This window comes from Salvelinus fontinalis, chromosome 1 (genome assembly GCF_029448725.1).
Source record: "Salvelinus fontinalis isolate EN_2023a chromosome 1, ASM2944872v1, whole genome shotgun sequence".
NCBI classification, from domain to species: domain Eukaryota; kingdom Metazoa; phylum Chordata; class Actinopteri; order Salmoniformes; family Salmonidae; genus Salvelinus; species Salvelinus fontinalis.
Window position 1 is genome coordinate 49,978,354 of NC_074665.1, and position 12,457 is coordinate 49,990,810.

A 12,457-nucleotide genomic window follows, 5' to 3' on the forward strand; every position below is an offset into this window, starting at 1 on the left:
CACATCCAACCTGACGGAGCTTGAGAGGATCTGCAGAGAAGAATGGGAGAAACTCACCAACTACAGGTGTGCCAAGTTTGTAGCGTCATACTCAAGAAGACTTGTGGCTGTAATCGCTGCCAAAGGTGCTTCAACAAAGTACTGAGTAATGGGTCTGAATACTTATATAACTGTGATATCTCAGTTTTTTTTTTTTTATAAATTTGCAAACGTTTCTAAAAACCTGTTTTTGCTTGTCATTATGGGGTATTGTGTGTAGATTGATGATGAAAAAAAACTATTGAATCTATTTTAGAATAAGACTGTAACCTTTCCGAATGTAAACATATAACATCTTGTATCAGCGCCCACACAATCAGAATGAGCATTTCAATGGCAAAAGGAGGCTCGGGGAAATAAATGCAAAACAATATATTTTGAGTTATTTTCATGTTCTAAACAAACACAATGATTTAATAGACATACATGATTTAAAATACAATTACAAATACTGCATGAGTGTTTTATCAAACCTGATTCTTGTGTGTTGCTTTATGAACAACTTTGACAGACAAATAAGATACTGCGGGGGAGGTAGTGATGCATGTGTTTTTTTTATTATTTTAATGGCCTCTATTATAATCATAATAGCTTCTTGGGTCATATGAAAGTGGAATATATTGCAACCAGATCAACAGAAAATATGTTAATTATTTTGTTTTCAAAGGAGCTGTTTTGGGGGGGAAAAGCTATTATTATAGCAAACATTAGACAGCAGACACAGCAGTATAAAAGAGGAGCTAGACACCAAATTGAGTTTAGGGATTGTAAGCATATGTAGAGGAGCAGTTGGTTTGTATGACAGCTGGTACCGAGGGATGGAGATGGAATTTGCTAGGTGGACCAGGCATTGTGAAGAGGATACAGAGGAAAGAAGAGGAGAGGAGTGTGAACTCCAGACAGATGGTAGAAGTACAATAAAGGGGAGGAAGGGAGGACAGGAAAGAGAGAGAGAACAAGAAGAAAGAAGTACAGAATAGAAGAAAAAAATAAAACAGGAGAGAAAATCCAGGAATGTGAACCACGGCGGGAGTAAAAATTGCTTGCATTGTTGTTTTCATTATCTGGCTTCTGTCATTTCATAAGCTTTGTATCTTTGAAATGAAAGAGAGAAAAGAAAAGGGTAGGGTGAGAAAAAAAGCAATGGAGAAAAAGAAAAGAAAAAAAACTGTGAAATGAATCTTTTGTGCCTGATGGAGATGCGACATGCCGTACCAAAGCCGGACCAGGAGAAGATACTGTGATTGATGAACGAAGTAAAGGTGTCAGAAGTGTATTATGTAAATTAGCAGAGCCAGAGACCATTTCGGGAGCGAATGAGAGAGCGGACGGCCACATGTGCGTGTCATGCGGGGCGATCGTCCCCGTGCGCCGTCACCGTGCCATCTTTCATCTCAGCAGACAACCTCGGCTCGACCCGGCAATCTCTGCAGCCGCACGCCTCTACAACACCATACTATGAGCCGGAGAGAGAAAGAGAGGAAGGGGGATAGAGAAAGGAGATAGAGAAAGGTTTTGAATGAATACAGTCACACTGATTGACCACTACATAATGTCTTTCTTACCCTGTAGTAAATGTACACAGTTACAGCCAGCACACTGTTCACTTTTAGGGGGAATACTGTTATTTCACTTGGAGTCATAAAAACAACTGTAAGACTCACTGTCTCATTCCCAATGGCATTACATTATACAGGCCTAGGTTTGGAGATTGAGCTGTTGTGTGATGTGATGTTGTGACATTATACTAGTGTGTATTATTTCGATTTTTTTTGCGGTAGTGTATGTTGGTTTAGGGTACGTGTACGTGTAAGTTACAGCATGTGACATTATGAGGGTTATTGTCTATTCACATTGTCTATTCACAATAGTATTTTGTAGTGTGTGGGTACCCTCTTCACCTCTTCAGCACCACATTTCTCTCCAATACCACATTATACCATAAGCCAGTGTTGGGCCTATACACTCACAGTGTCATACAGATGTAGGATCTTAATTTGAGCCAGTTTGCTACAGCAGGAAAATAATCCTGCAGCAACATTACATTATTATTATGTGAATTATAACTAATGGACATTTTTGTAGGGAAAATAAGCCTTTTTGAACCTCAAATAACATTACCTTGTACACGTCCTGCTAAAGTTCTGCTGCAAAAGGGTGATCAAGTTCAAATCCTACATATCTATCACACACACAGACACACAGCTGGCAGAGAAACCCATGGTTCACCCACCCCAGGACCTCACCGGCAGCTTTCCGCTTCAGTCAAACGCTCACGCTTTTAATAAGATGACAAAAACAATCTATCACGCATGCACCAACACAAAACAATATTAGAGGTTAAGGGAAATTTATGAAATCTTCTGCTTTAATTTGGCACCAAACTGTGGTCCTGGGTGATTGAAATAGACAAAGATATATAGGGTTACCTTGTTGAGGAAGATGTGCTAATTCCTAGCACTTGTCGTTCCTCCTAAGCTTTGTCTCAGTCACAGAGGCTAACTAGCCAGCTCTTCCCATTGTGTTTGTTTGTTCAGTGGACAGGCTGCTGAGGAAGCTATTTTCATCAAGCAGGTCGTTATTAACGGGTTCATAAGTAAGCTGGCCCTGCTATTTCTCCGTGTTAGTGTTTATTATGGGTCCACAAAGAGCCGGGCCTGTCTCTAATGAATGAAAGAGCGCCGTGTAATTGAGCCTTATTAGGCCCCAGTCGAGCACCAGTGGCAGAGATATTGAGAGAGAGAGAGAGAGAGAGGACGAGGAGAGAGAGAAAAAAGAGAGGCAGACAGAAAGAGGGAGATAAGAGATGGGTACAGAGGGATAAAAGAGAAAGAGAGGGAGAGGGAGAGAGGATTCATGTAAAAGAGGACAGTGAGATTGAGAAGAAAGGGAAAAGAGAGGGACATAGAGAGGGAGAGAGAAGGCTGGCATTATCAAACTTGTTCCGCTTCTGTGCCTCTGTTTATTAATTTCGTCACCGAGGCACATGACGGAGTAATTTAAGATCCCTTCCACTACAGTGGTTTACATATTTACACTGTAAGTATGAATGACAGTTAAAACTATGCTGATGCCATACAGACTCGTAAACATTGGCAAGCACTTTAGCTGGCGTCGTCTTAAAGGCACTCTGTCCAGGAAATCACAACTTAGACTACACGCTTGTAAAGCCTGAGAGGAGAGGAGACACAAACAGAGGACCGTTGTCAGGCACAATGGCTACTGGATAAAGTATGCCATTATTCCAGCATGTTCGAATAGATATTTCAGATTCATTTATTTATGGTTCCATCCCATATTTTGGTTCCATGAAACAATGTTATGAACAATGTATTCAACCTGGTTAATATACAGATACTAAACAAATGAAGGTGTATAGTCATAACCTTTTAAGCCCCCTATGTCCACCTTATGCTCCTCTATAACCTTCTATGTCTCTCCACTATGACAGCAGAGGTCATTGCTCTCCTCATGCTCCTTTGCCCCGCCTCTCTCTGTGTATTCTCTCTCTTCAGGGTGTTCCAAATGGCTGAGGTAGTCAAATTCACCCACCTGGCTATTTTTCAAGTGAGACATCTCTTTATTCAGCCTAGAAAAAGCTGCAAATACACACCCCCTCTTCTTCCCCTCACTCCCATCTTTCTCTCAGCCCCCTCCTTCTCACACCACATTCCATCTTTCAACCTTCCCTCCCTCCCATCCCTCCCTCCCACCTCTCCCATCTCTCCCTCTCTCATTTGCGCCCAGTTTTTCCTCTTCTACATGCAGGACTGTCATAGTGTGTTATCCCATATCGCGCTCAAGCATGCATACGTGGGCCCTCTCTCCCCTTCATGTCCCTGCGTACACACATTACTGCCCGGAGACAATACCTCCTCCAGATAATGCCATTAATGAGGGGATTTACATACACACGTACATACGCCACACTCCTCTCGTGTATAAGGTACTCATTGTGTAAGTTTGTGTGTGCGTGTGTGTGTGTGTCCTCACTGCATGTGTGAAGTGGTGCTCCAGTGGGATCATCATTAGACAGGTTCTAGAATAATGACACAGGAAATGGACTCATGCAGAGAACTTCTCAAAAGCCCAACGTCTCTCTCTCTCACACACACATAGGAACGCATACACACAGACTAACTATTCATATTTCCTGGCAGATATGTGATGGAGGAGGGAATGGATTATATCTTTCTGCTACAATGCCCTGCAACCAAATGATTTACCAATTCTGCTGATCATTAATCTGATTGATGAGATTCCATCACCTATCACCGAGGCAAACTGTTTTCCCACATCAACATTACACCCACATTACCCAGCAAATGTAGGTGTGGATATTGGTGCCTTTGTAAGATGGTGCCATGATATTTCTGTGTGCATTTTTCTGTAGATGGATCATGCAAAGTTTGAGGTGGAGCACACCCACAGGTCTGTGTAAAATGTAACCAGCCCAGGTGACAGACCCATACCGATACTGGTCAAGTTCCTGAGGTTTAAGAACAGCATGGCTGTTCTGGATAGAGCCAAGAACTTGAAAGGAACCAACATCTTCCTCAATGAGGACTTCTCTGAAGCTGTGCACCAGAGGCGGAAATAACTTATCCCAGCGAGGAAAGCTGTCAGAGAGCATGGGAATATTGCTAACATCCAAAACGATAGGCTCGTTGTCCACCCTCCCTCTCTCCCTCTCAGGAATGATAGAGCCAAGCCTCAGGGTTAGTATTCAGCCCAACATCACACACACACACATATTTATTTTTTCTCATTATTATATCCATCTCTGATAAGCTACCAAGGAAAGGGCTAAGAATAGTCCATATTAATATATGTAGCCGTAAAAAAAGGTTAATGAAATCAGTAACTTGCTTACATCGGATAGCATTCATATACTGGCAATCTATGAAACTCAGTTAGATAATTCCTTTGTCACAGCAGTAGGGATTTCACATTAACATGAAAATACAGGAATGCCTATGGTGGAGGTGTTGACGTATATGTTCAGAGCCATATTCCTGTAAAGCTTAGAGGATTTCATGTGGAATTTAGTTGAAGTGGTTGCAAGGTCACCTGCCTCATATAAAGCCTCTTCTTTTGGGGTGCTGCTATAGACCACCAAGTGCTTACAGTCAGTATCTGGATTGGGTTATATTAGGACAGCTAGTTGCAAATATCAAATATTATGAGGTATATTTTCTGCGTGACATCAATATTGACTGGTTAGCAACTAGATGTCCTAATTTGACCTAGATGATCCCTTAACCAACATCCACCTGTATTGATCATACCTTCACTAATGCTGCAGAGCTTTGCTCAACATGGATATCTGCTTCCATTGGCTGTAGTGACCATAACATTGTGGCATGGTAAGTTGGTGGTTGAAGATATCCCTCTAGTGATTTGGGGCCTGTGGGTGGGGTTATATCCTGCCTGTTCGGCCCTGTCCGGGGGTATCTTCGGATGGGGCCACAGTGTCTCCCGACCCCTCCTGTCTCAGCCTCCAGTATTTGTGCTGCAGTAGTTTATGTGTCGGGGGGCTAGGGTCAGTCTGTTATATCTGGAGTATTTCTCCTGTCTTATCCGGTGTCCTGTGTGAATTTAAGTATGCTCTCTCTAATTCTCTCTCTCTTTCTTTCTCTCTTTCTCTCTTTATTTCTTTCTTTCTTTCTCTCTCTCTCTCTCGGAGGACCTGAGCCCTAGGACCATGCCTCAGGACTACCTGGCCTGATGACTCCTTGCTGTCCCCAGTCCAACTGGCCGTGCTGCTGGTCCAGTTTCAACTGTTCTGCCTGCGGCTATGGAACCCTTGACCTGTTCACCGGACGTGCTACCTGTCCCAGACCTGCTATTTTCAACTTTATTGAGACAGCAGGAGCGGTAGAGCTACTCTGAATGATCGGCTAGGAAAATCCAAAAATCCATTTACTCCTGAGGTGCTGACCTGTTGCACCTTCGACAACCACTGTGATTATTATTATTTGACCCTGCTGGTCATCTATGAACATTTGAACATCTTGGCCATGTTCTGTTATAATCTTCACCCGGCACAGCCAGAAGAGCACTGGCCACCCCTCATAGCCTGGTTGCTCTCTAGGTTTCTTACTAGGTTCTGGCCTTCCTAGGGTTTTTTTCCTAGCCACCGTGCTTCTACACCTGCATTGCTTGCTGTTTATGGTTTTAGGCACAGTTTCTGTACAGCACTTTCAGATATCAGCTGATGTAAGAAGGGCTTAACCTGTTGGGGATGGGGGCGCTGTTTAGACTATTTATGCTAATGTGGCTAATTTTTTAAACGGCTTCCCACAAAATCCTTGATCGTACAATATGCATATTATTATTATTATTGGATAGAAAACAGTCTATAGTTTCTATAGGAGTTGAAATTTTGTCTCTAAGTGGAACAGAGCCCATTCTACAGCAATTTCCCTGACATGGAGTCAGATTTGAGAAATGTTGGCCACTTTTCTGAAGTCATTTAAAAGGGCACTGTCGTTGCTATGACTATACGGACACTTCTTACGTCTTCCCCTGGATGCCTTTACGTGATGACGATTCCAACGGGCTCGATTGCTCGTTCACAGGCCCTACAAATGAAAAAAACCTTTAGCTAGCAAGTCTTTTCTTGCTGCGTAACGCGCGTGGAAGACACCGACCCTCTCCTGTTCCAAGCGTTAGTTTAGCCTGTTATATTTCTCCGGTCATCTTTTCACTCGTTATAGGAGTTAAAAACATCATAAGGTAGTTAATTTAAAGCGTTTTATAGCAATTTATATCCGTTTAGTGCGATTTTGGGACATTTATTTTTGCAACGATGTGAAAAGTTGGGCATGCTTTTCAGTTCATCCCGAACTCAGTTGACATTTCCACATGGCAAGAGGACAGCTTTCCACCAAAAGACGATTTCTCCCAAGAAAGGATCCTTTGCCCAAGATACTGATGGAAGAACAGCTCAAGGTAGGACATTTTTATTATGATAAATCGTGTTTCTGTCGAAACATTTTAGTGGCTTAGGACGCCATGTTTTTTGACGTAGCTTCGCTTGGCGCAAACTGTATTGAAAAGTAAGGATAAATTAAAAAATGTAATAACGCAATTGTATTAAGAATTAAATTGTCTATCAATCCCTGTCCACCCTATATTTTTTAGTCACGTTTATGAGTATTTATGTATAAGAGTAGATCACTGTCTAAGTTGCGCAAGGACATTTTCTTTACCAGCTTGTCTACATTTCACATTGTCTAACCATGATTTTGGTGGCTAAATATAAACATTTTCGATCAAACTGTATATGCATGTTGTAATGTGATGTTACAGGAGTGTCATCGGAAGAATTCTGAGAAGGTTAGTGAAAAAATTAATATCTTTTGGCGATGTTGACTTTTATCGCTCACTTTGGCTAGAATCAATGCTGGGCTGCTAATTGCTATGTGCTAAGCTAATATAACGATTTATTGTGTTTTCGCTGTAAGACACTTAGAAAATCTGAAATATTGTCTGTATTCACAGGATCTGTGTCTTTCGATTCGTGTATGCTGTGTATTTTTACGAAATGTTTGATGATTAGTAGTTAGGTAAACACGTTGCTCATTGTAATTATTCTAGTCCATTTGTGATGGTGGGTGCAATTGTAAACTATGCCATATACCTGAAATATGCACTTTTTTCTAACAAAACCTATCCCATACCATAAATATGTTATCAGACTGTCATCTAATGAGTTTTTTTGTTGGTTAGGGGCTATAAATATCTTAGTTTAGCCGAATTGGTGATGGCTACTGGTGTTGGTGGACAAATAAAAGATGGTGGATTATGCTAATGTGTTTTTAGGTAATAGATGTACATCTTTACATATTGTGTCTTCCCTGTAAAACATTTTAAAAATCGGAAATGTTGACTGGATTCATAAGATCTGTGTCTTTCATTAGCTGTATTGGACTTTAATGTGTGAAAGTTAAATATTTTAAAAAAATATTTTTTTTGAATTTCGCGGCACTGGTTTTTCAGTGGGGGGGGGGGGGGTGTGCCGCTAGCGCCACGCTGATCCTAGACAGGTTAATAAATACATTTGATTTGATTTGATAACAAGGAAAGCAAACATGCCCCCTGGATTGATGATTAACTGAAAAAATGGTATGGTTCAAATAAATTATACAAAAAAAGTGGCAAACAAGTCAGGCTGCTTAGCTGATTGGTTGACATACTGTACATTGAGAAATTATGTTACTAAACTTATCAATAAGAAGAATTTGAAAAAAAGACAATGGTAGTACAAATCCAATGCTCTAACCACTAGGCTGCCTGCCACCCCATTGTAAGATGATAGTTGCAGCTGTATTGTTAGATTTCAGTGCAGCTTTTGATGTTATTTATCATAAATTGAATTGTTTTGATAATACTCACTTGTGTATACATCACCTGTCATCACATGGTTGGAGAGTTATTTATCCAATAAAACCTAGAGAGTGTTCTTCAATGGAAGCTTCTCTAACTTCAGATATGTACAATGCGGTGTCCCCCAAGGCAGTCGCCTTGGGCCGTTACTCTTCTCTATTTTTACAAAAGTATTGCAACTGATCTTACAGGAAGCTAGAATGCATATGTGTGCAGATGATTCCACACTCTACTCCATGTCAGCACCAGTGAGCTCACTGAAATTCTATACTGATAAAAAATATACATAGGCATGAGCTGAAATAAAAGATCCCATAAATGTTGCATACACACAAAAAGCTGATTTACTCTCAAATTGTGTGCAGAAATGTGTTAACATCCCTGTTAGTGAGCATTTATCCTTTGCCAAGATAATTAACCCACCTGATAGGTGTGGCATATCAAAAAGCTGATTAAACAGCATGATCATTACACAAGAGCACCTTGTGCTGTGTACAATAAAAGGCCAATTTAAAATGTGTAGTTTTGTCACACAACGCAATGCCACTGATGTCTTAGGTTTTGAGGGAGTGTGCAATTGGCATGCTGACGGCAGGAATGTCCACCAGTTGGAGAGCATGGCCCCCAATGGGTGAACCAATGCCCTTCCAGGCCCACCCATGGCTGTGCACCTGTCCATTCATGTGAAATCCATAGAATAAAGCCTAATGAATTTATTTAAATTGGCTGAATTTCTTATATGAACTGTAACTCAGTGAAATCATTGAAATTGTTGCATGGTGCCTTTATAGTTTTTGTTCAGTATAAATAAGGAGTAGCAGTCAGTATCAGAATGGGTGATTAATAATATCCCTGTCTTAAATACATCTAAATCCAAAAGCATTGTATTTGGTTTAAAACATTCTCTAAGAACTAAACCTCAAAGTCCTCAAGGTTGTGACCATTGAGAACGTTGATGAAGCTATACTCCAAGGTGCAACATTGGATGGTTAATTATCATGGTCATGTCATAGTGACACAATGGCTGTGAAGATGGGGATATATATATATATATATATATATATATATATATATATATATATATATATATATATATATATATATATATATATATATCTGTTATTAAAAGACACAAAAATGAACTCTACTAGTTGTTCAGGCTCTAGTCTTGTTACAGCTTGATCACTGTCTGATAATATTGTCAAGTAGAGCAAAGAAAGACCTAGCAACGTGCAGCTGGCTCAAAACAGAGCAGCATGTCTTGTCCTTAACGGCACATACTGAACAGAACAAATATCAACAACATGCATACCAGTCTTTCCTGGTTTAGGGTTGACGAGGGATTAACTGATTCTCTTCAAATTCTTAGGAGAAATAATTCTGCGACAAAAATTCCAGATTGTCTGTATAATCAAATAACATTCAGCTCAGACAACCATATGCCACAAAACATGCCACCAGGGGTCTCTTCACAGTCCCCAAATCCAAAACAAATTCACGGCAATGCACCGTTTTATACAGAGCCGTGATTGCATGAAACTCCCTCCCTCCAATTTACTCAAGCAAACAGCAAGATTACCTTTAAAAAACAGATTAAACAGCAACTCATGAAATGGCGGGGACTGTGAGAGGACACACACACACACACACATAAACTCTCTAACACACATTATTTTAGTTGTTGTACTGTTTATATCATTTTTTGTTGTATTGATTGTATGTTGCTGTATTTTACATTTGTGTAAAATGTCCTTGTCTATCGTTGTATCAGTGTTTCGTTACTTGCCATGATTAATTTTTTTGTGTGGACCCCAAGAAGTGTAGCTGCTGCTTCTGCAAAAGCTAATGGGGATCCAAATAAACAAATAAAACATTTCCATGCTTTCAACTCATAAACTGAGTGGTATATAAAAAACAGAAAACAAAACAGACGTTTTTACACAAATGCCTACGGAATTAGTCTCCCCTCATGCCTCTAAAGACCTGATGAATTAGCTCAGTGGCTGATTGCACTAGCGTTGTTGACTCTCCAGGTCACAGCCAGACAGGAGTGAGCTGTTTAAAACACTCTACTCTCGCTCTCAGTTCCCTAATGGTGGGGATTAACTTGGCCTGAACTGTGGCTGGCTGATCTGCAAGCGGCCATTTTTGATTCCGATGTTTATTTTTGTTTTAACCCTCTTAGCGACGGGGTCTCGGCCCACAGCGAACCGCTCGCAGTGCCCCTCAATTGGAGCCGTAGTTACACAACAGATAAAAACACCCTAAAAACACTCTGTTTATGGAACAGGTGCGTTATTAGTCATATGCAAATTCTTCTTCATCTATTGCCTTCACTGATAACATTTACTGCGGTGATTGATTTTGTTTGGCTTTGTTGACCGACCATTTTAACAATTTTCTGTGCTCAAATACGTATTTTTGCTAGTTCAAAAGTAAACTTTTTAAGATACAGGCTTACTGATACTGAACACATTGGACCACACAACCAACAGCAGCTCTCTATTATTATTGCATTGATTTTGCGACATGTATGAATCATTAGGGATGTGTGCTGGAGATTACTACATCCATGGACGTACTAGCAGTGTTGTAAAGTACTTAAGTAAAAATACTTTAAAGTACTACTTAATTACTTTTACTCAAGTATGACAATTGGGTACTTTTTCCACCACTGCGTATTAGACAATGGGCCATGTTAAATACACAAGGCCTACACAATCTAAACAACCTAACATCAAAGCTTAGGACAGCAAAGGCCATAAACACTTATATATATTTGAGGTATAAAGGAGAGACAATGGGGATTGTTCAAAAACAGATATCGTGCTTTTATTGGGTCTTGAGATTCATAATGCAGATTGTTTGTGTCACCATGATTTATGGCAATACTTTCAACCCACCCCACCCCCCCATTTCAGGATTGGTAAATCATTATAGTGATTCATAAGACAAAGACGTCAAGGTATATTTCTGTCAATATTATATACTGTGAGGAGCTAAATACTTTAAAGGGAATGAAATGTAAATATTCACGTTTGTGTCTATGTCCTTTCTAGTTATGATAAAAGATAGACAGCCGTGAAAGAGAGCGAAGGAAAACCACGTGAGTTAATCCTTTACTCAAGCTTGCTTTTCAAAGTTCAGTCATTTAACAAACAATCAGGACATTGGAAACTACAAACAAACACCAGACCAATCTGGCAATGAGCCCTCGTACTCTTTATTATCCTCCCTCTCTTTCTCCGCTTTCAATCTCATTTATCTTTTATTGTTTTCTTTTTAATTAATCACGCCGGTTCATTCTAAACATGTCGGGAATACATCATATTTTATTTCTGTGATATCGGCCGCAATTTTGTTATTAATGCTGTGGAGAATTCAGGCACTGTTTGCAAATAATATCCTCAAATTGAATCATTGTAGCATGAATATATGCAAAATATTCTGGTGGTGTGAGGGTTGAGTGCTTTTAAATTGGAGAGATCATTCATGGCTTCACCTTCTCAGGCGAGATAAAGTCGTGTGCAGTAACATTACAATGTCACTGACGAGGGGAGAGGGGAGAAGAGGAGAGAAGAACAGAAGAGAGGGATGAAGAGGGGCGAAGAGAGGAAATGAAAGAGAGAGGAGAGGGGGGTATCATTGTGTTTCTGTGTGAGTTCATCAATGATGTGTTTGCGCATGGTCTATATCCCAGGTTCCCGTTGAGGTGCTCGCATGCAGACATGTTAACTCTGCTCACTGGGCTTTGTTCAATGCACCTGATACTGGGAAGCCACATCAGGAAATGAAATAAACCAGCCCACGTAACCCCCTGTTAAACCACTGTGTGATAATGTGTTTGTATGGTACAGCTGATGACATCCACTTTAAAGAGATACCTTTTGTTTATTTGTTTATTTGGCTAATGTGCTCTAGTATGAAATGTTTGGCCACATATGTTTGAGGAAGGATTGTATGTGAAATTGTCAACCAAATGTGTCAAATAACTAAACAGCCATTAATGCCTGCAGAGGCCATGCTA

At 40.3% G+C, this 12,457-nt stretch overlaps 1 long non-coding RNA gene across 1 annotated transcript in view; it reads right to left on the minus strand.

The window, feature by feature from the left end:
* Nucleotides 1–414: 414 nt before the first annotated feature.
* Nucleotides 415–12,457, minus strand: part of LOC129857102 (uncharacterized) — a 54,906-nt gene continuing 42,863 nt past the window's right edge. Inside the window, exon 2 of the long non-coding RNA XR_008759873.1 lies at nucleotides 415–1,495. This is a non-coding gene — a long non-coding RNA (uncharacterized LOC129857102). The remainder of the gene's footprint in view (nucleotides 1,496–12,457) is intronic.